The 23,210-nt window shown below is 43.5% G+C and overlaps 1 protein-coding gene across 1 annotated transcript in view; it reads left to right on the forward strand.

The window, feature by feature from the left end:
* Positions 1-715: 715 nt before the first annotated feature.
* Positions 716-23,210, forward strand: part of LOC140737090 (cytosolic phospholipase A2-like) — a 240,955-nt gene continuing 218,460 nt past the window's right edge. Inside the window, exon 1 of the mRNA XM_073063260.1 lies at positions 716-819. The gene's annotated coding sequence lies outside the window, so the exon portion shown is untranslated. The remainder of the gene's footprint in view (positions 820-23,210) is intronic.

Consider the following 23,210-nt stretch of genomic DNA (forward strand, 5'->3'; position numbering starts at 1 on the left):
CTGCTCCTGTGGCTCCTCCCACAGACCCCCTGCTGACTGCTCCTGTGGCTCCTCCCACAGACCCCCTGCTGACTGCTCCTGTGGCTCCTCCCACAGACCCCCTGCTGACTGCTCCTGTGGCTCCTCCCACAGACCCCCGCTGACTGCTCCTGTGGCTCCTCCCACAGACCCCCTGCTGACTGCTCCTGTGGCTCCTCCCACAGACCCCCGCTGACTGCTCCTGTGGCTCCTCCCACAGACCCCTGCTGACTGTTCCTGTGGCTCCTCCCACAGACCCCTGCTGACAGCTCCTGTGGCTCCTCCCACAGACCCCCTGCTGACTGCTCCTGTGGCTCCTCCCACAGACCCCTGCTGACTGCTCCTGTGGCTCCTCCCACAGACCCCCGCTGACTGCTCCTGTGGCTCCTCCCACAGACCCCTGCTGACTGCTCCTGTGGCTCCTCCCACAGACCCCCGCTGACTGCTCCTGTGGCTCCTCCCACAGACCCTGCTGACGGCTCCTGTGGCTCCTCCCACAGACCCCCCGCTGACTGCTCCTGTGGCTCCTCCCACAGACCCCTGCTGACGGCTCCTGTGGCTCCTCCCACAGACCCCTGCTGACAGCTCCTGTGGCTCCTCCCACAGACCCCCTGCTGACTGCTTCTGTGGCTCCTCCCACAGACCCCTGTATAAAGGCGATTGAGGCCTGTGCCCGGCCTCATTCCCCAGGATGTAGTGTTGTTCATTCTTCCAGTCAATAAAAGCCGATACCTCGCTTCCTACGTCTCAGCGTGAGTTATTGATGGTGCATCACCGATGGAGGCCTCAGCAGCTCAGCAGGTATGAAAGGTATCGCACAATTTATTCTTGTCAGTAGTTTATAAACATCTTGTGCAAAGTAGTATCTTAAACCTGTGACTGAGCCCATGCATGCTGCTTCCTTGCACTAGCTGTTGCAACTTCTGTGTTGATCTAGCCTGCACAGCAGTTTCATGTCACTAAAAAAATTGAAAGCTTGCAAAGAAGGTTTGGGCTCCTTTCCAAAGCAAATTAGAAGAACAACATTGTAAACAAAACCTTAGCCGAAAATGCAAATGCCTTTGTATGAAACTGATGTTGGCAGTTTTTCCCCACTTATGAAACTGATATAATTCTTCTGTTATTCATGATGACATTTAATTAATGCAGAATATTCTTAAAAATAGAATCTGCAATGTTCAATACTGACTGTATAATAAGTTTGGCTTTAAGTTAAAATGTCTAAATTCTGATTTTTTTTATCATCATGGTTTTGTTTTTTGCAATTCATGCTTGCGCTCCCCACCCCACAGACCCCAGATGTATAAAATCCTCTTGTCACTCTCTACATAAATTGGCTTCCACCTTTACATTTATTTTTAAAATTGTCTCATTCATCTCTGTCCTGGTGCTCAGGTTGAAGCTGTTCCTGAGTGCAGCGATTTGTGAGCCAGGTTGGAATAGATCCCGTTACAGGTTTTGGCATGATTCAGAAATGAACCGCTTGCTGTGAGCCTGCCCCTGCTCATGCTTGATTTATGCAACTCTGAGTGATAAGAGATATAAGAATATATAAGGAAGGTACATTAGAAATAAAAGCTGATGTAGGCCATTCCGTTGCTCAAAAATGCTCCGCTATTCAATAAGACCATGGCTGAACTTTTAACACAGTGTGAGTTTTCCGTGCTGACTTCATACCCCAATTCATCGATACGTATTGATCATCTGAACACATTCCATTCCTGATGGGGGAATGGAGAATCATGCATTTTACCTCACTATCGTCAGAGAAATGGTTGAAGAAGGACTGCAGCAATTTACTGATGAGCAGGGCGCATGTTTGAGCTACAGCTGAAGCAGCGACAAAACTGTTTCATAATCTAATTTCCTACCAGTAAATGCTCACCGCACAGAGGAGAAGGAAGAGAAGTACGTGCATTTTCCTGAACTTTCTATTGGCACATACCTTCCTCATTTCCACCGCCTACATCTTGCCTTCACTCAGCTCTGCTGCACTGTTCCTTGCAGACAGATCAGAGATATTGGGATAGTTGGGAATGCGAGGTCTCCTATTTTTGAATTTGGCATTTCAAGAGAGGATAAAACAATGGATTCTACACAATGGGACATCTTGAGCAATTGCTATCACCCTCAGCAAAATTGCACCACCAGACACTTCTCCCTCCTTCTTTCAACATTCTGACAAACCTCCTGATTCCTTGGTCTATCCTTCCATCTCCACCTCGCTTTCTCAAAGCATTTTCTCATGCAAATGCAGGAGGTGCGACACCTTCCCTTCCTAACATCAGGGATCCAGAACAGTCCTGAATATTTTTAAAAGCTGCTCATGATGAAAATCTGAGACATTCAGCTTGTCAAGTGGCATCTGTGAAAGCAGAAACAGACATAACATATTTTTCCTTGAAAAGGATGCCACGTAGTCTATTGAGAGTTTCCAACACTTCTTCTTTTGACCCAAATAAAGCAATGATTCACTTGTACTTCTTCCAGTCTAATGCATTCAGTGCTCAGAAGGTGCTTTCCTTTAAACTTGACAACCAAATACAAGTTAGGTGACCACTGTACAGTGATATTAACTACAGCAAATACTGCTTCAAAAGAATTGTGCCTTTATTGACAGCACCATAAATAGCAAAAGGACTGACTACAAGTCACCAGTTGCAAGTTACTTTAATTCTCCATCCCACTCCCAGCATGATCTCGCTGTCTTTTGCCTCACACTCTCTTCTATCAAAGCCAAATATAAGTTTAAAGAACGCCATCTCATTTTCTCAAAAGGCACACTTTATTGCTCTCAAAACTTCCATGAATTTAATCATTTCAGGGTACCACCCTTGTCGGATTTCTTTCTGTATTGACCAGTTCTGCTATAAGGTCATTAACCTGCATCATTAGCACAATTTCTCTCTCTTCACAGCAGTCTTGCTTAATATTTTCTGTGTTCTCTTTTTTTTTTTATTTCTCATTTCCAAAATCTGTCGTATTTTGCATTTCACAGTTTCAGCATTATTCTTTAAAGTCTGTTTCTGTCTTATTCATCTCCTTTCTTCCCCTGCAGCCAGCACAACCACTGCTCATATCGTTCTTACCTCACTGTGCAGGTCTTTCGTTTTTACCCTGCACCATTTCGATGAATTTATATGCATGAACAATATACAAGACAAGCTTTTCACTGCAACTTGCTATGTGCCATTAATAAACCAATTTACTGTAGCATAGCCAGTCCCCTTTATACTCTCCACCTCTCCCTCTCCTTTAATATTTGCTGACTTCTGAAAAAGAATTCTGAACCTGAAACGTTGATTCTGGTAATCTTTTGTAACAACGCTGCTTGATCTTTTGAGCAGAGAAATGGGCCATTTGGCCCACCCAGTGCAAGCTGTACTGTTACTCTGCCTAGTTCCGTTGACTCAAACCTGGACCATAGCCCTCAAATACCCTTGGATAAGTATTATACTTGGATAAGTATACCCATGTACTTATCCAAATTTCTTTTAAATGTTGCAATCAAACCTGCATCCACCACTCCCGCTGGCAGCTCATTCCACCCTCTCACCACCCTCTGAATGAAGAAGTTCCCTCTCAGGTTCCCCTGAAATATTTCACCTTTCGCCCTTAACCTATGATCTCTAGTTCTAGTCTCACCCAACCTCAGTAGAAAAAGCCTACTTACATTTACACTACCATTCATAATTTTGTATACCTCCATCAAATCTCCCCTCATTCTTCTAACCTCCAGGATAAAATGTCCTAACCTATTCAACCTTTTTCTATAATTCCAGTCTTTAAGTCCTGGCAAAATCCTTAGAAATTTTCTCTGTACTCTTCAGATCTTATTGATACCTTTCCCATAGGTAAGTGACCAGAACTACACACAATAATCTAAATGTATTAACTGGAGGTCTATGAGTCCTCGTTGAGGGATCAGAGGTGGAGAGGGTCAGCAACTTTAAATTCCTTGGTGTTATCATTTCAGAGGATCTGTCCTGGGTCCAGCATATAAGTACCATCATATAAGATCCAGCATTACAAAGAAAGCATGACAGTGCCTCAATTTTCTTATAAGTTTGTGAAAATTCAGCATGTTACCTAAAACTGACACACTTCTATGGGTGTCTGGTGGAGAGTATATTGACTGGTTGCATCGCACCCTGGTATGGAAACACCAACGGCCTTGAAAGGAAAAACCTAGACAAGTACCTGGACACAGTCCAGTCCATCATGGGTAAAAGGCCACCCCACCCATGAGCACATCCACATGGAGCACTGTTGCAGGAAAGCAGCATCCATCATCAGGGACCACGCACACCCCCATCCCCTTCATCAAGGCCATGCTCTCTTCTTGCTTCTGTCATCGGGAAAAAGGTAGAGGAACCTCAGTACTCACACCACCAGGTTCAGGAACAGTTATACCATCAGGCTCTCCTCAAAAAACAGTAGATACCCTGTCCCTTAAAATATACCATCTGTTATACCCTCAACCATCAGGCTCTTGAACCAGAGGAGATCACTTCACTTGCCACTTCACTGAACTGTTCCCATAGCCTATGGATCCATGTTCAAGGACTCTTCATCTCACGTTCTCAATATTTATTACTTATTAATTGATTTATTATAATTATTTCTCATGTTCTTGATATTTATTGATTGATTTATTTATTTATTTATCTATTCCTTCATTCATTCATTCATTTGCTTATTTATTTATTCCTTGTTTTTCTGTTGGTATTTGCAGTCTGCTGTGTTTTGCCCGTTGGTTGTTTATCCCTCCTGATGAGTATGGTCTTTTATTGATTCTATTGTGTTTCTTGTATTTACCATGATTGCCCACAAGAAAATGGATCTCTGGGAGATATATGGCGACATATAGGTACTTTGATAATAAATTTGCTCTAAACTTTGAACTTTTGAAATGTGTCCTCACCAACATCTTATACAACTTCAACATAACATCCCAACCTCTTGCACTCACTATGTTTTATGAAGGCAAATGTACAGTAGATGATACCAAGCCTGGCTGAGAAAGGAGGAGGGTTGGACATGGGGATAGCAACCCCATCCTGTAAAATCTCCGAGCTACAGAAACACCAACAAGAGCTCCAAAGACCCCATCCCTGTGGAGAGGAGGGACCTGTTGGTGGCCTGTGGAGAAGAAGTGTCAGAAGCTCTCTTTACCTGTGAAATGACCTTCAGGGAATTATGTATCTGTATTCCAGATCCCTCATTCTATCACAATCCCCAGTGCCCTATCATTCACTGTGTAAGTCCTACATAGTTTGTGCACCAGTGACAAGATCAAGCACAAAAAGGATAACTCTCCTACTGTTTGCACAATTGCACCCTAAACCTACCCCTAATCCAAATCCTAATGATGGCACACATACTCATACAAGCCATTAGCTACACACTCCCACAAACCCTCAGCTTAACACCCCAACAAGTCCTCGGCTTAACACCCCCACAAACCCTCAGCTTAACACCCCCACAAACCCTCAGCTTAACACCCCCACAAACCCTCAGCTTAACACCTCCACAAACCCTCAGCTTAACACCCCAACAAGTCCTTGGCTTAACACCCTCACAAACCGTTAGCTACACAGCCCCACAAACCCTTGCTCACATCTCAGCACTCATTCCCTACAATCCAACATCACCCTCCACATCAAACATAAGTAATAACCCCATCAACCTAGCATATTCATAACCATAAACCTTAAAAGTTGTGTAAGGAGGAGGCTGATCCCAGTAAAAGCAAGTGTTGGACCTGGATAATGAAGGCATGGGCCAGATCGAAGTGGCAGGAATGTGTGACACAGGATCTGGAGTGACGAGATCAAGAAGCACAAGAGGGCTGATTTTCCCACTGCCTGCACAATCACACCCTCACACTTGTCTATATTAAATTCTATCTGCCATTTTTCATCCTATTTTCCAGCCAGTCCAAATCCTGCTACAAGCTTTGGTAGCCTTTGTTGTCCTCTACACCCCTAATATTGGTGTCATCTGCAAATTTGCTGATTCAGTTTACCAAGTCATTAATCTAAATGAAGAACAGTAACAGTCCCAGCACCAATCCCTGTGGCACACCACTCTTCAGAGGCCTCCAGTCAGAGAGGCAACCACCTACTACCTCTCTCTGGCTTCTCCCACTAAGCCAATGTTGAACCCAGTTGACTACTTCATTCTGAACACCGAGCAACTGAGCATTCTGGACCGGCCTCCCATGTGGGAATTGGTCAAAGGCTTTGCTGAAGTCTACGTTGACAACATCCACTGCCTGTCCTTCATCAACTTTACTAGTAACCTCCTCAAAAAACAGTATATACCCTGTCCCTTAGAATATTTTCCAATAACTTACCCACTCCTGACATTCCGCTTGCCAGCCTGTCGTTTCCCGACTTATTCTTAGAGTCTTTCTTGAACTACAGAACAACTTTAGCTATCCTTCAACTATCCTCCAATGCTCCGACACTTCACACATAGCTAGAGATGTTTTAAATACCTCTGCAATTTCTGCAAGAGGTCTGAAAGAACACCTTGTCAGGCTGTAGGGACTTACTTACCCTAATTATTTTTTAGATTTAGATTATTTTTATTTGTCACATGTATATGGAAACACCGAAACATACAAATGTGTTGTTTGCATTAATGACCATCACAGTCCAAGGATGTGCCGGGGACAGCCCACAAGTGCCACCTATGCTTCTGGTTCCAACATAGCATGCTCACAATTTACTGACCTTAACCCGTATATCATTAGAATGTAAGGAAAAAACAGAGCACCCAGACGAACCCACACAGTCACAGGGGGAACATACAAACTCCTTGAGACAGTGATGGAATTGAACCCTAGTCGCTGGCACTGTAAAACATTACAATAACTGCTGCACTACCATACTGCCTTAAGGCTGCAAACTCCTCTTCTTCCATAATTCAGATACAGTTCACAGCCAGAATACTGTTTTGTTTCAGTTCAGTGGACACTGTGTACATCTCCTGAGTGAATACAGATGTATTTAAGATCTTCCCCTCATCTGTTTCAGCTCCATGCATAGACGACTAATTTTGTCCATCGCTATCTTTTGCTCTTAAATATACCTGTAGAAGCCCTTGGGATTCTCCTTCACCTTGTCTTCCAAAGCAATCTCGTAGCATATTTTAGCCATCCTGGTTTCCGTCTTCATTTCTTGCACTCCTCAAGCATCTCTTTTGTTCCTTTATGCCGATACCTGCGAAGCATCTCCTACTTCTTCTTAATCAGGGCCTCAATGTCTCTCAAAAATCAAGGCTTTCTGAGCCTGTTAGTCCTGCCTTTTATTCCAACAGGAACATACAAACTCTGTACCCTCAATATTTCACTGTTGAAGGCCTCCCTTTCAAGCATCCCTTTACCAGAAAACAGCCTCTCCTAATCCACAAACACGAGGAAATCTGCAGATGCTGGAAATTCAAACAACACACACAAAATGCTGGTGTAACACAGCAGGACAGGCGGCATCAATAGGGAGAAGCACTGTCGACATTTTGGGCCGAGACCCTTCGTCAGGACTAACTGAAAGGAAAGATAGTAAGAGATTTGAAAGTAGTGGGGGGAGGGGGAAATGCGAAATGATAGGAGAAGACCGGAGGGGGTGGGATGAAGCTAAGAGCTGGAAAGGTGATTGGCAAAAGTGATACAGAGCTGGAGAAGGGAAAGGATCATGGGACGGGAGGCCTATGGAGAAAGAAAGGGGGGGGAAGCACCAGAGGGAGATGGAGAACAGGCAGAGTGATGGGCAGAGAGAGAGAGAAAAAAACAAACAACTAAATATGTCAGGAATGGGGTAGGAAGGAACGGAGGGGCATTAACGGAAGTTAGAGAAGTCAGTGTTATGTCTATCCATGGCCTCCTCTACTGTCAAGATGAATCCACACTCAGGTTGGAGGAACAACACCTTATATACCGGCTGGGTAGCCTCCAACCTGATGGCATGAACATTGACTTCTCTAACTTCCATTAATGCCCCTCCTCCCCTTCCTACCCCATCCCTGACATATTTAGTTGTTCGTTTTTTTTTCTCTCTCTCTCTGCCCATCACTCTGCCTGTTCTCCATCTCCCTCTGGTGCTTCCGCCCCTCCCCCTTTCTCCCGAGGCCTCCCGTCCCATGATCCTTTCCCTTCTCCAGCTCTGTATCACTTTCGCCAATCACCTTTCCAGCTCTTAGCTCTTAGCTTCATCCCACCCCCTCCGGTCTTCTCCTATCATTTCGCATTTCCCCCTCCCCCCACTACTTTCAAATCTTTTACTATCTTTCCCTTCAGTTAGTCCTGACGAAGGGTCTCGGCCCGAAACGTCAACAGTGCTTCTCCTTATAGATGCTGCCTGGTCTGCTGTGTTCTACCAGCATTTTGTGTGTGTTCTCCTAATCCACCCTGCCAGATCCTTCCTGATGCCATCAGAAGTGGCCTTTCTCCAGTTTAGAGTCTCAACCCATGAACCAGTTGTAGCCTTCTCCATGTTTCTATGGAAACTAATGTAATTATGATCACTGGATCCAAAGTGTTGCCCAACACAAAATTCTGTCTCATTCCCCAGCAGGAGATGCAGTATTGCGCTCTCTCTAGTTGTGACCTATATGTGTATATTGAACACGTTTGACAAACTCTATCCCATCCAGTCCTCTTACAGAATGAGGGTCCCAATCAATATGTGGAACATTAATATCACTTACTATCACAAACTCATGTTCCTTGCAACCATCTGCTATCTCCTTACATAATTGCCCCTCCAAATCATGCTGACGATTGGGAGGTCTATAATATAATCCTGTTAATGTAATGATTGCTTTCTTATTCCTCAGTTCCACCCAAATATTTCAAAAGACAAACCCTCCTGGCCTGTCCTGACTGAGCATCAGCATGACATTTTGGCTGAGGAAAGCCTCCACTCCCACCTTAATACCGATTGCACTATCATGTCTAAAACAACGGAATTGTAGAATATTCAGCTTCCAGTCCTACCTTTCCTGCAACCAAATCTCACAAATGACCACAATATCATAATTCCATGTGCTCAGCTCATCTGCCTTACCTACAATACTTCTTCCATTGAAGTTTATGCAACTCCGAACATGAGTCGCACCATGCTCAGTCTTTTAGCTTCTGTCTTTGTATGTAGGTTTAATGTCTGCTTTCCCCACAACTACTCCACTAGATGTCCTGGCACTCTGGTTCTCATTCCCCTTCAACTCTGGTTTAACCCCTGCCTAACAGAGCAATACTAGTTAACCTTCCCGCAAGGATATTGGTTCCCCACTCCAGAACTCCAGTTCTGGTGAAACCTTCCTGTATCTACATGTCTCTGGAAGAGAGCCCAGTGATCCAGAAATCTGAAGCTCTTCCTCCTGCACCATCTCCTTACCCACATGTTAAACTGTATAATCTTCCTATTTCTGCCCTCACCATCACGTGCCACGAGTAGCAATCCTGAGATCACCACACTGGATGTCCTGTCCTTTAATTTAGCTGCTAACTCCCTGAAATCACTTTTCAGAATCTCATCACCCTTCTGCCTATCACATTGAACATGGAACACAAACTCTGGCTGCTCACCCTCCCACTTAAGAATGCTATAGACTCAATCCAAGATGTCCCTGATCTTGGTACCCAGCATCTAGGAGGCAACATACCATCCAGGAATCTTTTTTTCTCATCTACAGATCGTCCTGCTATTCCCATCTCCAAAGAATCCCCTATCACTACTGCTCCCCTCTTCTGAGTCACAGAGACCTGGTCACTGCATATTTCCCCTGGTAAGTCCTCCCCCTCCCGCCCCCAGCAATATGCAAAGTGGTATACTTGTTATTGAGGGTGTTGGTTTATCAGACACTAACAATGACTGTGAGAATGCCATTTTTGTAATCGAGTATTGAAGGTTCTGTGAATTAAGGCAGTTACGTGTTTGTAGATTGTTTACATTTACAATTCCACAGTCACTAGTGACGTTTGTGATAGTTCTTGAGAGAAGGGGTCATACTGTAACTGATGAGGGAATTTTGGATTAGTTTGAGTTTGAGACAATGAGTCAACAAATGAAAGAAATGCAAGCTCTAGTTTGTTCCATGTGAAACAGAGAACAAGCCAGGAGGATTTCAAACATTCCTTCTCACAACATTCTTGTGTTTTGCTGCATTTATCACTGGAGGTGTCTGTACACAAAACTGGATGAACTGCTGGCTGGTGAACTTTTAACTTCAGTCTCATTGACTGATTATCAGCCAGGGATGTCAAAAGAAATGTTTGTGTAGATTGTACAGAGGACCCATGCCAGCAGCCTTAACCTTTCACTCCTATTCGCCCATTCAATCTCCACTGCTTCCACAATACCCACCCCCTACTTCCTCCAGCTCCTGTCCCACGGCCCTTCCTTTGGTCATTAAAAGGTCTGTGACTAGAAACTGAATGTTGTGATTAATTATGTCTGCACCTTTGCAAATTGTGCAAGTTGCTGCCTTGGCTGGGAAGTCAGCCTGTACAGGCAGTCACAAGTACATCAGCAGTCACTCATTTCATCAGTGGAAGCAGTTGCCAAGCTTTAACTTCAATTTTGTGTGTTTACATTGAAAAAATTGGATTGATACTTGTGGTAGTGAATCAGGTTTACTGTCACTGATGAAAGTAGTGAAATTTACTGTTTATTGAGTGTCTCCATCTGCTCTATGCCTTTCCTTTTCTCTCCTTATTGCTTTTTCAATTGTCTTCTGTTGGTTTCTAAAAATTTCCTAGTCCTCTAGCTTCTTACTAATTTTGTCCTCTCTTGCTTTTATGCTGTTTTTGACTTCTCTTGACCACCGTGGATGCCTCATTCTCCCTTCAGAATGTTTCTTTTTCTTTGGGATGAACCAGTCCTGCATCTTTATTATTACCTCCAGAAATTCCAGCCATTGCTGCTCCACTGTTACCCTAGCTAGTTCCACCTTCCAATCAACTTTGGCCAGCTTGTCTCTCATGCCTCTATACAGTAATTCCATTCACTCCAAGATAATATCGATAGATTGGATTTTAGCTTCTCCCTTGCAAACTGCAGGGTTAATTCTATCATATTATAACCTCTGCCTCCTAAGGTTTCCTTTACTTTACGCTCCCTAATCAAATCTGGTGCATGCTCAGGGTTTGATTTTTTTAGCAGCAGAGACACCTCACACTTTCTGCTCATCTGCCTATACTTTCAATGCTATATGTATCCTCGGACATATTGTATTTTTTCTGGCATGGTTCAGGTGTAGACCATCCTATCAGAACAGTTCCCTCCTTCCCCAATATTGGTGCCAATGCCCCACAAATTCAAACCTACTTCTCCCTCCCCAGTTTATGAGCTACACATTTGGCTCTCTGATCTTGTGAACCCTGTGCCAATTTACATGCAGCTTAGTTGGTAATCCAGATCTGTTGGGCAAGCTCAGGTTCTGAGACTCCTTCAGCCCTACCTCCTGTATGCCCCTGTTTACCTCACTCACAGTCACACCCTTTTGTCCCTGGGCACAGATTGAATTTGATCTAATGGATGTGCCTGTCTCCCGAAGCACAGTGTCCAGGTAACTCTCCCCCTCCCTGACACATTACAACTGGAGTTGTGAACTTCCCACGATTCAAGACATTTACAAGGACAGGTGTGTAGAAGCACTGGGGACCTGAGTCACTCTAACCACAAACTGTTCCAGCTGCTGCCATCCGGGAAATGGTACCGCAGCATAAAAACCAGGACCAAAAGGCTCCGGGACATCTTCTTCCACCAGGTCATCAGATTGATTAACTCACGCTGATCTGAGTGTACTCTATATTAGAAACATAAAAACATAGAAAACCTACAGCACACTACAGGCCCTTCGGCCCACAAAGTTGTACTGAGCATGTCCTTACCTGAGAAATTACCCATAGCCCTCTATTTTTCTGAGCTCCATATACCTGCCTGGGAGTCTCTTAAAAGATCCTATTGTATCCGCCTCCACCACCGTAACCGGCAGCCCATTCCAAGCACTCACCACTCTTTGTGTAAAAAAAATTTACCTCTGATATCTCCTCTGTACCTACTTCCAAGCACCTTAAAACTGTTCTCTCTCATGCTAGCCATTTCAGCCCTGGGAAAAGCCTCTGTCTATCCACACAATCAATGCCTCTCATCATCTTAAACAGTTCTATCAGGTCACCTCTCATCCTCCGTCACTGCAAGGAAGAAAGGCCGAGTTCATTTAACCTATTCTCATAAGGCACGCTTCCCAATCCAGGCAACATCCTTGTAGATCTCCTCTGCACCCTTCCTATAGTGAGGCGACCAGAACTGAGCACAGTACTCCAAGAGGGGTCTGACCAGGGTCCTTTATAGCTGCAACATTACCTCTCAGCTCCTAAACTCAATCCCATGAATGATGAAGCCCAATGCACTGTATGCTTTCTTCACCTCAGAGTCAAACTGCGCAGCAGCTTTGAGTGTCCTATGGACTCGAACCCCAAGATCCCTCTGATCCTCCACACTGCCAAGACTCTGACCATTAATACTATATTCTGTCATCATGTTTGACCTACCTACCTACATCATATTTATATTGACTGTTCTATTTATTATAAACTACTATGATTGCACATTGCACATTTAGATGGAGACATAATGTAAAGATTTTTACTCCTCATGTATGTGAAGGATGTAAGAAATAAAGTCAATTCAATTCAATGTTGAAGCTCAAGTTCCAGGTCATCAAATTTGGGACTGAGATTCTTGAGCCACCAAAGTTGCTTTAGATATGGTCATCATAACTCACAATGGTTCATCATTGTTTACAAAGAATTAAGCCAAAAAATTAATGGCCAGTCATTTTAACTGTAATGATAGACAAATTACACTGGACAACAACTTTTTTCCAAGGTGTTGCTTCTTCAGAGTTTACTTTGTTAATGGTAGGCTGCTTGAAGCTGGACACAAATATAACTTCAGACTACTTGTATCACATGGGAATTTGGAGAAACAAAAAATTAACTTTATTGAATACAACGTGTTTAATTACATAATGGTTCTGACGCTTTGCAGTAGTTCAACTAAGTTAAAAAAGTTCTGTTGGTGATTTTCATTTGTACTCGGTTTCTGAGGCTTCTCACTTAAATGTCCAACAATAATCAGCTAGTGTTGGGCACATATGTCAAAAGATAAACTAGCTCATATTTTTCCAAAATCAATCCTATTTGTGACAGATGTAATAGTGTATTGAGGTGGCCACTTTGATTCATATGTTTTGGTCTTGCATAAAGCTAGACAATTTTTGGAGAGATGTTTTTAAAACTTTATCAAAAGTCTTGGATCTGGACCTACAACCAAATTTACTTCGGGCAGTCTTCAGGATTATCCCATCGGAAGCAGGAAATATTCCTGTTTCTGCTCAACGTATGATAGCCTTTTCAACTTTATTGGCTAGGAGGGCCATTTTACTGAATTGGAAGGATTGTAATGCCTTTTATTGGCTTTCCTCCATTATGTCCTGTTTAAGTTCAGAGAAAATAAGAAGGCGGACATTTGATGCATCCTTTAAATTTGAGCAAATCTGACGACCTTTTATTCAATATTTTCATTTGATTTGATTTATTACTCTTACTTTTTTTTTTGAAGTTTAGATTTGATCAGAAAGTCTTTCTTTTTTTTTGGTCTTATCCACAGAATGGACTGCCCAGTCCCTTTTTTATTCCTTTTCTCGTATAGTGTAGTGGACTTTTCTTTCATTTGAAAATTTACAGTTTTTTTCTCTCTCCATGAACTGATAAGAGGAGAATTAGCTGTCTTCTTTTTTATTATATACTACATATTAGCTTAATACTATGTATGATTTTGATAATGTCTATTTCACTTTCTGTTTGTATTGTTATTGATATATATATTTGAGATAATTCTCCTCTTGTTTGTATAGATGCTCTTTTTAAATCGATAAAAAGATTAATAAAGAAAGAATAATCAGCTAGCGTTGATGAATTCCAGTTGCCCTGATACCATTTCTTTCTGACCGCAATGTCCTGTTGAAACCTTTCACCATGCTCGTCAGTGAAAGTGCCAAGATTTACATGGAAGAAGTCTAAATGGGAATACAGAAAATGAATCTTTAGTGATATGTTGCACTCAATGGTTTTCTATGCTTGAAACATCTTCTCAAACAGCTGCACATAGTTTGGTGCTATGTAAGTGCCAAGAATTTTTTCAACAATATCTTTGAATGCCTTCCACGTGATTTTCTCTGGTCCCACCAGAGTTCTTTGAATTGCCTGTCACTGATGACCTGTTTGGTTTGTGGACCAACAAAAATGCCTTCCTTAATCTTGGCATCAGTCATCCTGACTTGAATTATGAATCGGAATAACAAATATAGGCGATTTCAAAAAATGGTGTACAGGTATGACAGGAAAATTTCAATGTGATTTTCATGATCAGCAGCCCAAAATCCGTTAGATACATACCAAAATATCCAGGAAGCTAAATCTTTGTTGTCCAGTGTTATTGGAAAGTGGGTGAGTGAGTAAGGAATGAAGGCATGCAGAAATGTCCCATCCACATGGCAAAAGATACTCACAGCTGTGCAACAGTCGGAAAATTTGTTCCCACCTGTCTTCCAAAGGTTCACATTTATGTATGGAAAGTAAATTGATTGTAACCTGGGTGGATGTGCAAATGACACATATATTTTATTATGTTTCAACTTTCATTTCTTGATGAATGCTCAGATGACACAGCTTCTCATGACACAAATGGATGTGGTGATTAAAATTGATCCCTGATCCTTAATAATGCATATCATGCAGGGATTTCTGAAATGTGCCACTGACTCACCCCAACAGCCTGTAATACTACTGCCTGCCAACCAAGTCTTCCCCTAACTTACATTATGCAATAACAGGAATATCATATAAAGCTGCAATGCTGATTTAAATCCATCCCTGCACCTTTGTATTTACTTTAGAACCATGTTCTCTTGTTGGTGAATCCAGCCTCCGATGGTGCTTCCAATATGAAAGGTATTTATACTCCAGCGATTGTTGCACCAAATACTGGAGGATTCATTATGCTTTCTATATCATTTGAAAGAACCGAAATACCACACTGTCATATTAATACCCTCAGGGGAAACTCAAAGAGTTACTAATATGTTGGGTAATGTGCGGAAAAGGATTAGGGTTTTTCAAGCCTTCAGCAGGTTTCAGTTACAACAAAGCAGATCCACATATAAACTCCATTTGGTCACCTTGAATCCACATCCCTTGCCCTTATTCATTACAGAAATATATAAAGTTTAGCAATAAATGAATCATTAATTTTACTTAATGATGCCCACACCCATAGGATTGGGAGTTGTGTGGGAAAACATATCAGCTTCTATAGTACAGGAAAACCAGTTAGAGGGGAAGCTATATTTGTCTTATAAAATGTCCACAATTGCAGGCTGATCCTTCTATTGTTCCCAACAATCCTGTATTCTCAGGAGAACCTCAACCCAAAGATGAGTTGGTGTTGAGATCTGTGATTCCTTTTACTTCCTGCATCTAATTGATGCCATTCTGTTTCAAGAATTAAAAGATCTGAAATAACTTTCTCCAATTCTCCAAGGAGAAAAGGCCGAGTTCATTCAACCTATTCTTATATGGTATGCTCCCCAATACAGACAACATCCTTGTAAATCTCCTCTGCACCCTTTCTATGGTTTCCACATCCTTCCTGTAGTGAGGCAACCAGAACTGAGCACAGTACTCCAAGTGGGGTCTGACCAGGGTCCAACATTACCTCTCGGCTCTTAAACTCAACCCCATGATTGATGAAGGCCATTGCACCCTATGCCTTCTTAACCACAGAGTCAATCTGCACGGCTATGGTGGTTCAGTCCAAAGTCGGTGGTCCGGTCCGCGGACTCTGGGTTTTCCGGCGGTCCCTTGCTGCAGTTGGACTTAACTAGAAACACCTGAGGCTCATATTGGAACTGGGAATACAAGTGGCCCTGATATTGAGTGTGGTTGGGGGTTGTTTTGTTAAGATAGTCATGGCATAGATGGCTGGTGGAAGGCTAGAATGGACTCTTACCATCCTTGGGGCTGTGTTGGAGAACCATGGCTTCTGGGAGCCTTGCTGGTAGTAGTTGGAGTGGTCATTGTGGTATGGATTCAGCTGTTTCCTGGGCCAGCTGGGTGGCTGTCAGCCACTCTGAGCTAGGTTGGGATCTGGTTGCTCTGTAGCCAGACAAGGCTGCTGGCTGTAATGGCTACTCGGAGCTACCCTGATGCAGAGGTGGAACTGTCTGTTGTTCCTTGGTGTTTGTCTCTTCCTGTCCTTGCCCCTGTGGGGTAAATCTGGCTGTTCTGCTGTTACCCTGTGGGGGGGATCTGTCTTGCCTTGTCCTTGCCTCAGTTGGGTAAGTCAGGCTATTCTGCTGTTCCCTGATGGATGGTCCTGCCCCACCTTGGTGTGGAGTTATAGATGAGTCCTGGCTTGTTGGTGGATAAGTCCTGGCTCTATGTCTGTGTACTGTCCTGTCTCATGTCAATGTCTTGTTAAAGATGAGTCCTGGCTTGTTGGAGGATAAGTCCTGGCTCCATGTTGATGTACAGTTCCTAGTCTGCCCCTAGATCCAGCCTCTGAGTTCCCCAAGACCCAAGCCTGCAGCCTCCAGCCTCGCGTAGCCTCGTCATGTCCTCGCCTGGGTTTGAGGGTCTGAGCCCGAGGCAAGACCCAGGTTTTGGGTCCTTGTCCAGTCTCTGGCTCAGAGTCCACCCCAGGCTCCTTGTTCCCTGTCCCTCGTCCTGGTCCTGCTTCCCTTGCCTAGACTGCATCGCATCCTGTCCTGACCTTGGGTTCCGTCTTGTCCTGTCTCTGGGTCTCCAGTGTCTGTGTCCTGCAGTTGGGTCCTGATTCAACACCTGACTTATGACAACAGCATCTTTGAGTGTCCTATGGACTCAATAGACAATAGGTGCAGAAGTAGACCATTCGGCCCTTCGAGCCTGCACTGCCATTTTGAGATCATGGCTGATCATCTACTATCAATACCCGGTTCCTGCCTTGTCCCCATATCCCTTGATTCCCCTATCCATAAGATACCTATCTAGCTCCTTGAAAGCATCCAGAGAATTGGCCTCCACTGCCTTCTGAGGCAGTGCATTCCAGACCCCCACAACTCTCTGGGAGAAGAAGTTTTTCCTTAACTCTGTCTTAAATGACCTACCCCTTATTCTCAAACCATGCCCTCTGATACTGGACTCTCCCAGCATCTGGAACATATTTCCTGCCTCTATCTTGTCCAATCCCTTAATAACCTTATATGTTTCAATCAGATCCCCTCTCAATCTCCTTAATTCCAGCGTGTACAAGCCCAGTCTCTCTAACCTCTCTGCGTAAGACAGTCCAGACATCCCAGGAATTAACCTCGTGAATCTACGCTGCACTTCCTCTACAACCAGGATGTCCTTCCTTAACTCTGGAGACCAAAACTGTACACAATACTCCAGGTGTGGTCTCACCAGGGCTCTGTACAAATGCAAGAGGATTTCCTTGCTCTTGTACTCAATTCCCTTTGTAATAAAGGCCAACATTCCATTAGCCTTCTTCACTGCCTGCTGCACTTGCTCATTCACCTTCAGTGACTGATGAACAAGGACTCCTAGATCTTTGTATTTCTCCCTTACCTAACTCTACACCGTTCAGATAATCTGCCTTCCTGTTCTTACTCCCAAAGTGGATAACCTCACACTTATTCAATTAAACGTCATCTACCAAGTATCTGCCCACTCACCCAGCCTATCCAAGTCACCCTGAATTCTCCTAACATCCTCATCACATGTCACACTGCCACCCAGCTTAGTATCATCAGCAAATTTGCTGATGTTATTCTCAATGCCTTCATCTAAATCATTGTTGTAAATCATAAACAGCTGTCATCCCAATACCGAGCCCTGTGGCACCCCACTAGTCACCACCTGCCATTCCGTGAAACACCCATTCACCGCTACCCTTTGCTTTCTATCTGCCAACCAGTTTTCTATCCATGTCAATGTCTTCCCCCACCCCCCACCCCCAATGCCATGAGCTTTGATTTTACCCACCAATCTCCTATGGTGGGACCTTATCAAATGCCTTCTGAAAATTGAGTTACACTACTTCCACTGGATCTCCCCCATCTAACTTTCTGGTTACATCCCCGAAAAACTCCAACAGATTAATCAAGCATGATTTACCCTTGGTAAATCCATGCTGGCTTGGCCCAATCCTATTACTCTATCTAGATATGCCACTATTTCATCTTTAATAATGGACTCTAGCATCTTCCCCACCACCGATGTCAGGCTGACAGATCGATAGTTCTGTTTTCTCCCTCCCTCCTTTCTTAAGAAGTGGGATAACATTAGCCATTCTCCAATCCTCAGGAAATGATCCTGAATCTAAGGAACATTGGAAAATGATTACCAATGCATCCGCAATTTCCAGGGCCACCTCCTTTAGTACCCTAGGATGCAGACCATCTGGACCTGGGGATTTGTCAGCCTTCAGTCCCATATGTCTACTCATCACTGTTTTCTTCCTAATGTCAATCTGTTACATTTCCTCTGTTACCCTATGTCCTTGGCCCATCCATACATCTGGGAGATTGCTTGTGTCTTCCTTAGTGAAGACAGATCTAAAGTACTTATTAAATTCTTCTGTCATTTCTGTTTCCCATAACAATTTCACCCAATTCATTCTTCAAGGGCCCAACATTGTTCTTAACTATCTTCTTTCTCTTCACATACCTAAAAAAGCTCCTTTATATTCCTGGCTAGCTTGTGTTCGTACCTCATTTTTTCTCCCCGTATTGCCTTTTTAGTTAAGTTCTGTTGTTCCTTAAAAATTTCCCAATCATCTGTCCTCCCACTCACCTTAGCTCTGTCATACTTCCTTTTTTTTTTAATGCTGTGCAATCTCTGACTTCCTTTGTCAACCACTGTGGCCCCTTTCCCCTTTTGAATCCTTCCTTCTCTGGGGGATAAACTGATTTTGCACCTTGTGCATTATTCCCAAGAATACCTGCCATTGCTGTTCCACTGTCTTTTCTGCTAGGATATCCATCCAGTTAACTTTGGCCAGCTCCTCCCTCATGGCTCCATAGTTTCCCTTGTTCAACTGCAACACTGACACCTCCGAGCTGCCCTTATCCTTCTCAAATTGCAGATAAAACTTATATTATGTTCACTACCTCCTAATGGCTCCTTTACTTTAAGATCGCTTATCAAATCCTGTTCATTACATAACACTAAATCCAGAATAGCCTTGTCCCTGGTCGGCTCTCGTACAAGCTGTTCCAAGAACGCATCCCGTAGGCACTCTACAAACTCCCTATCCTGGGGTCCAGCACCAACCTGATTCTCCCAGTTCACCTGCATGATGAAATCCCCCATAACTACTGTGACATTACCTTTGCCACATGCCAATGTTAACTCCCTATTCAACTTGCACCCAATATCCATGCTACTGTTTGGTGGCCTGTAGACAACACCCATTTGGGTCCTTTTGCCCTTACTGTTCCTCAGTTCTATCCACACAGACTCTACTTCTCCTGATCCTATGTCCCCCCCTTGCAAAGGACTGAATCTCATTTCTCACCAACAGGGCCACCCCACCCCCTCTGCCCACATTTCTGTCCCTACGATAGCACGTATACCCTTGTACATTCATTTCTCAGGTCTGATCTCCCTGCAGCCATGTCTCCGTTATCCCAACAACATCATAGTTACCCATTCGCACCTGAGCTTCAAGCTCATCCGCCTTATTTCTGACACTTTGTGCATTCAGATATAGAATTTTTAGCCCATTTCTCCTCTCTCTGTTTGAATCTCTGCCTATTGTGCTTAACCCAGCTCCCTGAACTCCCATCGGGCTATACGCCCCTAGAATTTTGTTGTCCTTCCTAAATTTACTTATTCTTTCTGCACATTTAACTCCATGTTCCGTCAGACCATCCCTCTGTACGTGTCCTCCTTATCACTTGTTCCGCCTCACCTTTCTCTACTACACACTTAATATTCCAGAACCGTGTAGTCCCCACCTGTCCTTTGTTCTTCGTCTCACTATCCTCTCTCACATTCTGGATCCCCGCCCCCCTGTAAATTTAGTTTAAACCCCCCCCCCCCCAAGAAGTACTAGCAAACTTCCCTGCAAGAATGTTAGTACCGCTCCAGTTCAGGTGTAAACTGTCCCTTCGGAACAGATCCCACCTTCCCTGGAACAAAGCCCAATTATCTAAAAACCTGAAGCCCTCCCTCCTGCACCATCCTCTCAGCCATGTATTAATCTGTATAATCTTTCTATTCCTTGCCCCACTCGCACGTGAGATTGTTACCCTGGACGTCCTGCTCTTCAGCTTCGCACCTAACTCCCTGAACTCCCTACGCAGGACCCCCTCACTCATCCTACCCACGTCAAGGGAACAACATCCTCAATCCTTTAATCCTCCGGAACCTCTCCGTCCCCAATGATGGCGCAAAGATCATTGCCAGAGGCTCAGCAATCTTATCCCTCGCTTCCCACAGTAGCCTGGGGTACATCTCATCCAGTCCCAGTGATTTACCCACTTTGATGCTTTCCAAAAGCTCCAGCACATCCTCTTCCTTAATATCTACATGCTTAATCTTTTCAGTCCACTGTAAGTCATCCCTACAATCACCAAGATCCTTTTCTGTAGTGAATACTGAAGCAAAGTACTTATTAAGTATCTTTGCTATCTCTTCCTGTTCCATACACACTTTTCCACTCTCACACTTGATTGGTCCTATTCTCTCAGGCCTTATCCTCTTGCTCTTCACATACTTGTAGAATGCCTTGGGGTTTTCCTTAATCCTGCCTGCCAAGGCCTTCTCATGTCCTCTTCTGTCTCTCCTGATTTCCTTCTTAAGCTCCTTCCTGCTAGCCTTATAATCTTGTAGATCTCTATCATTACCTAGTTTTTTTGAACCTTTTGTAAGCTCTTTTCTTCTTGACTAGGCTGACAACAGCCTTTGTATACCATGGTTCCTGTACCCTATCATCCTCTCTGTCTCATTGGAACATACCTATGCAAAACTTCAAGCAAATATCTCCTGAACATTTGCCACATTTCTGCCGTGTATTTCTATAAGAACATCTGTTCCCAGTTTATGCTTCCAAGTTCCTGCCTGATAGCCTCATATTTCCCCTTACTCCAATTAAACGCTTTCCTACCTTGTCTGTTCCTATCCCTCTCCAATGCTATGGTAAAGGAGATAGAATTGTGATCACTATCTCCAAAATGCTCTCCTACTGACAGACCTGACACCTGACCAGATCAAGTACAGCTCTCCTCTTGTAGGCTTATCTACATATTGTGTCAAGATATTTGGCAAAGTAATGTTGGAATATGGATGAACTGGTAAGGTATTACCAAGATCTGGAGTCATAATGGACCAGACTGTGTAAAGACTGCCAGCAACTGTTTGCTAAAGAACAGGAGTGACATATTCATTTGTTTTGTGCAGTCAGACAGCACTGCAGAAGAACAGCTCCTTCAGCCCATCCTGACCAGATTGACTATCAAGTACCCATCCATATTAATCCCGTTTACCAGCATTAGGTCCATAGTTTTCTGTGCCTTGCCCATTCAGGTTCTTGCCTTGGTAAACAACATTTTACTTTCACTAATGCCAGATTTCAATATTATAATTTCTATTACAGAGTGAAGCCATAGTCAGGCTCTAATTTTGTGCTCTGATCAAAATATGGCTAGGCTAATGCAAACAAATGGTGGAATGTTGTTGAAGCTTGCTTCTAATTCTTTAGAAAGCACTAAACTTGAATTCCAAACAAAGGGTTTTGGAAATGTGAATTTCCTTTCTAAAAATTTATAGAATGCTGGAGATACACCTGCATAAAGTGACCTTGCATCAATTACACTGTGTCTCTTACAAGCTGCATTGTGAAATCTTCAACTGTTTATGATCAGGATTTGCACCCCATGTACTCTTTGCAAATTGAGTAATGGAGCTAGATTCCTAACAATGAGAATTGATATTTCTTCTTGACAAGAAAGTGACTGGGGAACTTTGACTTACCTAATCTGAACTGTGTACTGCTCAAGTCTGGCTGAGGTAGTGAGGAGAACTGTCAAAGTGTACTGGGAGTGTGGGAGTGTCATGGGAAAAGTTCTGTTACTGGGCACTTCAGTGAGTGTTGGTTGGAGATCATGACCATTCTGTTGCCACCAGTTTCCGTCAACTAAGAGGCTACTTTCAGTTGCAAACAAGAACTGGATATCATTAAACTAATACTGCACTCTTTGAGTTTTCATGTTTAAACCATTGTAAAATGAGCCTTTCTACATAAAAACACAGGGTTTGGAATTGTGAGGGTAGTACAGCCCCTGGACCTCGGTCTGACTGATCTAATCTTGGACTTGAAATTTAATTTCCTTTGGAATTGCCATAATGTTTGATTTACCCCTGTGGTTAATTTGAACAAACTGCAGCTAAAAAAGGAGCACTGTTTATAACACATACAGCTCCCCCTTTGTAACCTGATCTATCTGGAGTTTCAGATTCATTCCACTGCTAGGTTGGCAGCATTCTTGCTGGCTTTTTGGATCGAAGTCCAATCCAGAATTGAAAACATTTCTGAGGTTTACATTTCAATGCAGTTGTGAGAGATTGCTGAAGCTTGCTACCTTTCAGATGAATTGTTAAGCTGATATTCCCTCTACCTCTCGGGTGACAGATGCTAATAATCAAGTAAAAGCAAAGTCTGGAGATGCGTCAAAATCCCTCTTTCACAAACAACATCTAAATACATAATTATTTTCTGCTATTGAGACTTTGAATAAATTAGCTTTGTGCTTGCCTCAGGAGAGCGGTGTCAGGCCTGCACAGGCTTTCCGGTCTCCACCCAACTCATCACCTGCAGCCTATTTAAACCCAGCTCTCATCCACTGTCCTTTTTTGATTAAATAAAACCAACCAGCTGCTCCTAGCCTTCAGTTACCTTGCTGCCTGTGAGTTCAGTAACTGTTCACGCTTGTTATGTGGCCCCTCAGGGCTTGTTATTTTTTGTTTTGCAGTTTATTATGAAAGTCATCACATGCTGCTAAGCTGTCTCTGCTGCTGTGCTTTTGGGTCAAGCCACCTCTACATTTCCTGACAGTGACTTCACTATCAGCAGTTG

This window comes from Hemitrygon akajei, chromosome 12 (assembly GCF_048418815.1).
Source record: "Hemitrygon akajei chromosome 12, sHemAka1.3, whole genome shotgun sequence".
In the NCBI taxonomy this organism is placed as follows: Eukaryota; Metazoa; Chordata; class Chondrichthyes; order Myliobatiformes; family Dasyatidae; genus Hemitrygon; species Hemitrygon akajei.